This window comes from Ornithorhynchus anatinus, chromosome 3 (assembly GCF_004115215.2).
Source record: "Ornithorhynchus anatinus isolate Pmale09 chromosome 3, mOrnAna1.pri.v4, whole genome shotgun sequence".
Lineage (NCBI taxonomy): Eukaryota > Metazoa > Chordata > Mammalia > Monotremata > Ornithorhynchidae > Ornithorhynchus > Ornithorhynchus anatinus.
This window is the reverse complement of record NC_041730.1, coordinates 4,970,015-4,975,368: the sequence shown is the minus strand read 5'-3', so window position 1 is coordinate 4,975,368 and position 5,354 is coordinate 4,970,015. Positions and strand designations below refer to the sequence as shown.

Below are 5,354 nucleotides of genomic sequence, written 5' to 3'. Positions count from 1 at the left end.
CAGTCTAAGTAGGGGAAAGAACAGGCATTGAATCCCCATTTTGCAGATGAGGGAAGTGAAGCAGAGACATTAAGTGACTTGCCCCAGATCCCCCAACAGAGAAGCGGTAGAGACAGGATTAGAACCCAGGTCCTCTGACTCTCAGGCCCCTGCTCTTTCCCTGGCCACGCTGCTTCTCCATAATAATAATTGTTTCTCCAAGCTGCTACAGTTAGTTAGGTTTCTCTTGGGCCCCCACTTGCTAAATAATGATAATAATAATAACTGGTCATTGTTAAGCTCTTACTATTTGCTAGGTGATGATGATAATGACATTTATTAAGCGCTTACTGTGTGCAAAGCACTGTTCTAAGCGCTGGGGGGGGGGAATACAAGGTGATCAGGTTGTCCCACGTGGGGTCACAGTCTCCATCCCCATTTTACAGATGAGGTTCCTGAGGCACAGAGAAGTGAAGTGACTTGCCCAAAGTCACACAGCTGACAAGTGGCGGAGCCGGGATTAGAACCCATGACCTCTGACTCTCAAGCCCGGGCTCTTTCCACTGAGCCACGCTGCTTCCCATGAAGCTAGGTAGGCTGCTGGGTACTGTACTGAGCACTGGGGTAGATAGAATATAATCAGATAATCAGTGAGACGTGGGGCTCACTGTTTAAGGGGAGGGCAAACAGGTAGAACGGGGATTTAATCTCCATTTTATGGATGAGGAAACTGAGGCCCAGGGAAGTTAAGTGATTTATCCAAGGTCACACAGCAGGAAAGGGTATACAGCATGGGTCCCCACAGTGTGGGGCTCTTTTAGGATGAAGCAGTGGACCCTAGTAGAAAGAGCACAGGACTGGGAATCAGGGAACCTCGTTTCTAACCCTGTCTCTGCACTTTGCCTGCTGTGTGACCTTGGATAAGTCACTTCCCTTCTCTGGGCCTCAGTTTCCACCTCTGTAAAATGGGGATTTAGACTGCAAGCCCCAGGTGGGACAGGGACCGTGTCCAACCTGATGATCTCATACCTACCCCAGGGCTCAGTACACCGCCTGGTACATCACGAGCACTTAACCAATGCCATTAAAAGAGAAAAGGGGCTGGGGCGGGTTGGGAGCGGGGGTGTCTCGGGCAGAGACTTCGGGTGGCCGCCTGATCACGCCGTACCCAGTGCCCGCTCCCTCGTCTTTCAGCCGGCGGCCGTGGCGTCTGCCCGCTTTACCGGAACGTCTTCTCCCTCCTGCTCAACGGCAACAACCCCCGGGCGGTGATGGAGATCGCGGGCCGCTTCGGTCCCGACCAGGAGGCCGTGGCCGCCCTGGGTCAGCTGCAGGCCCGCCTGGATGATCTCGCTGTCCCCCACAAACGGAAGATCAAGGTCATCCTCGTAAGTGCCCCCCTCCCCGCTCACCGCTTACCGCTCCCGGGGTTCGGGAGGAATCGGGTTCTTTTTTCGGTTTTTAAATTAATTCTTTCATTCATTCAATTGTATTTATTGAGCACTTACTGTGTGCAGAGCACCGTCCTAAGCGCTTTGGAGAGTCCGATAAACAGATGCTGTCCCTGCCCACAACGAGCTTACAGTTTAGAGGGGGAGAAGACAGCCATTCATAGAAATAAAGAAATGGTAGATATGGACGAAAAGTGCTGAGGTGGTGTTTGTTGAGCGCTTATTATATGCCAGGCACTGTACTAAGTATTGGGGTAGTTTTTTCTTTTATTAGTATTTGTTAAGCGCTTCCTATGTGCCAGGCACCATTCTAAGCACTGGGGTGATACAAGGTCATCAGCTTGTCCCACGTGGAGCTCAGTCTTCATCCCCATTTAATAGATGAGGGAACTGAGGCCCGGAGAAGTGAAGTGACTTTGTACTCAAGGTCCCGCAGAAGACAAGTGGCGGAGCCGGGATTAGAACCCAGGTCTTCTGACTCCTAGGCCTTTAGAGCAGCCTCTGTGTGGGCTTAGCACACAGTGACGCTCAGCTTCAACAGCAGGGGATGAGGAGGAGGAGGAGGAGGGGGAGGAGAGCAAACCCCTGGGCTGGAGAAAGTCCAGCGGGGCCGGGGTGTCCTGCTCCTGCCTCCATCATACAGCTGTTCCCCGCTGGAGGCAAACTGCTGCTGACCTCTGACCTCCAACCCCCGACCCAGCGGCGGGAGCCAGCCTGGACTTAGGGCATAGATCCCGGGCCTGGGAGTCACAAGGACGTGGGAAAGCAGCGTGGCCTAATGGCAAGAGCCGGGGACTGGGAGTCAGAGGTCATGGGTTCTAATCCCGGCTCTGCCACTTGTCTGCTGTGTGACCGTGGGCAAGTCACATCACTTCTCTGGCCCTCAGTTACCTCATCTGTAAAATGGGGATTGAGACCGTGAGCCACACATGGGACAGGAGCCATCTGACCTGATTTTCTTGCATCCACTGCAGCGCTTAGTACAGTGCCTGGCAAATAGTGAGCACTTAAATACCACAATTATTATTATTACTACTACTACTACTAATAATAATGATAATAAAACAATAAACAGACATATTTCCTGCCCACAGTGAGCTTAGAGTTTCTGAAGGATCAAAGAGCTCAATCTCACTCATTCTTCAGAACCTAGAGGAGGGAGAGCAGAGGAAGCATCTTGAATACACCCCCTCCCTCTCCTCACCCTGGCTGGTGGTGGAGAGGAGAACAAGAGGAGGGCAGGAAGAAGCCAGGAGGAGCCGAAAGAAAAATGAAAAAGAAATCAGAAAATGCCGGTGGGACCCTGAACGTGATCAATCTATCAAACTGTATTTATTGAGATCTTGCCGTGTGCAGAGGCGGTACTATCTGTAATTAATACCTGTCTCCCACTCTAGACAGTAAGCTCTTTGTGAGCAGGGAATGTGTCTGTTTATTGTTCTGTTGTCCTCTCCCAAGCGCTTAGTACAATGCCCTGCACACAGTAAGTGCTCAATAAATACGACTGAATGACACATGGTTCCCCCTGCAGATCTAACCCATCCTCGCTTCTCTACCCCATCTCTCCAGGACAAGGTTTACCAGGACGTGCACTGCCAAGCCGGCCAGTGAGGATGCTCAGAGCTGGTGCTGCCGTTCCCGTGCCCCGCCGGGATCCCCGGATGTCCGGGGGCTATGATCCCAGCCCCCTCCTCCAGCCTCCTTGAGCCCCCGAGAGAGGGCGGAGGCCGCGTAGCCGGTGACAGAGCTTCTCCCACCCAGATGAGTCAAATAAAAGAAGTGCAGCAGCCTATCTGGGTTTGTGTTTGTGTGTCTGCATGTTCATCTGCGTGTACACGTTTGTGTGGAGACGCATGGATATGCGTGCGTGCTGGTGTGTACCTTCGTGTGTGTGTATTCAATAAATACGATCGAATGAACGTTGGGTTGTAGTTCAACCTCTTCTACTACAGATTGGTAGATAATAATAATAATGTTGGTATTTGTTAAGCACTTACTATGTGCAGAGCACTGTTCTAAGTGCTGGGATAGATACAGGGTCATCAACTTGTCCCACGTGAGGCTCACAGTTTTAATCCCCATCTTACAGATGAGTAACTGAGGCACAGAGAAACAAACACCAACATTATTATTAAGTGACTTGCCCACAGTCACACAGCTGACAAGTGGCAGAGCTGGGATTCGAACCCATGACTTCTGACTCCCAAGCCCGGGCTCTTTTCCACTGAGCCACACTGCTTCCCTGGTAGATCCGAAAGGGTCCCAGACACATTCGAAATCTAACCAAGAGCCTCTTATGCAAATCGTACCTCTATCATAGACCCTCTATCGGTACCTAGAATATGTAAGTACATAGAGTACACAAGATAGGTGCATATAATGTATAAATAAATAGACTATATAAGATACACTTAGGATATATAAGATAGTTACATAGGCATATAACTGTGTAGAAAATATGATATCTACGTACCGTCTAAAGATGGTACGTAGAGCGTATAAGCATAGAGAATACATAAGGTGAACATAGACTGCATAAAACAGATACAAAGGGTAATTATGGCATTTGTGAAGGGCTTACTATGTGCCAAGCACTGTTCTAAATCCTGGGGTAGATACAAGGTAATCGGGTTAGACCCAATCCCTGTCCCACATGGGGCTCGCACTCTAAGTAAGAGGGAGGAGGATTGAATCCACATTTGCACAGATAAGGGAACCAAGGCATAGAGAAGTTAAGTGGCTTCCCCAAGGTCACACAGCAGACAAGTGGCAGAGTCAGGATTAGAACCCGTGTCCTCTGACTCCCAAGCCCGGGGTCTTGCCACTAGGCCATGCCGTATACTATATGAAATATATAAAATAGACTGTAAGTCTAAACTGCGAGCTCCTTTCTAGACTGTAAGCTCCTTGTGGGCAGGGAACGTGTCTACCAACTTCGTATTGAACGGTCCCAAGCGTTTCATAGAGTAAGGGTACAGTAAGCACTCAATAAATATCATTGACTGCTAAGATAGTTATATGTACCCTATAAGACAGGTACATAAAGTAAATAGACTATATAAGACATAGAGTATATAATAATAATAATGTTGGTACTTGTTAAGCGCTTACTATGTGCAGAGCACTGTTCTAAGCGCTGGGGGAGATACGGGGTCATCAGGTTGTCCCAAGTGAGGCTCACAGTTAATCGCCATTTTACAGATGAGGTAACTGAGGCACAGAGAAGTTAAGTGACTTGCCCACAGTCACACAGCTGACAAGTGGCAGAGCCGGGAGTCGAACTCATGACCTCTGACTCCGAAGCCCAGGCTCTTTCCACTGAGCTACGCTGCTTCCCCAGAAGATATATAGATATATGTCTAGCTATATATCTCTAGATATATAAGAATCTAGACTATATCAGATATGCATAGGGCGTATAAGACTGGTACATGGACTATAAATAAGTATTTAGAATATATCAGATATCTACATACAGTCCATAAGAGAGGAATGTAGGGTATATAAGCATATACAGTACATAAGATGTACATAGAATATATGACAGGTGCAGCTATGGAATAAACATGATGTACATAAAATACGTAGGATAGATACATAAGGTTTACAAGTATAGAGCGTATAAATTAAGTACCTAGTGTATGTTACTATACAGAATATATAAAATATGCACAGTCCTTACAATACACAGAGTATGTAAGTAATAATAATAATAATAATGTTGGTATTTGTTAAGCGCTTACTATGTGCCGAGCACTGTTCTAAGCGCTGGGGTAGACATAGGGGAAGCAGGTTGTCCCACGTGCGGCTCACAGTCTTAATCCCCATTTTACAGATGAGGGAACTGAGGCACAGAGAAGTTAAGTGACTTGCCCACAGTCACACAGCCGACAAGTGGCAGAGCTGGGATTCGAACTCATGAGT

The 5,354-nt window shown here is 48.1% G+C and overlaps 1 long non-coding RNA gene across 1 annotated transcript; it reads left to right on the top strand.

Moving 5' to 3' along the window:
- The first annotated feature begins 1,136 nt into the window (after positions 1–1,136).
- On the top strand, positions 1,137–3,222 carry LOC120638258. Its single transcript, XR_005659825.1, has 2 exons — positions 1,137–1,367; positions 3,000–3,222. It is a non-coding gene; the product is annotated as an uncharacterized LOC120638258 (long non-coding RNA).
- Positions 3,223–5,354: the final 2,132 nt, after the last annotated feature.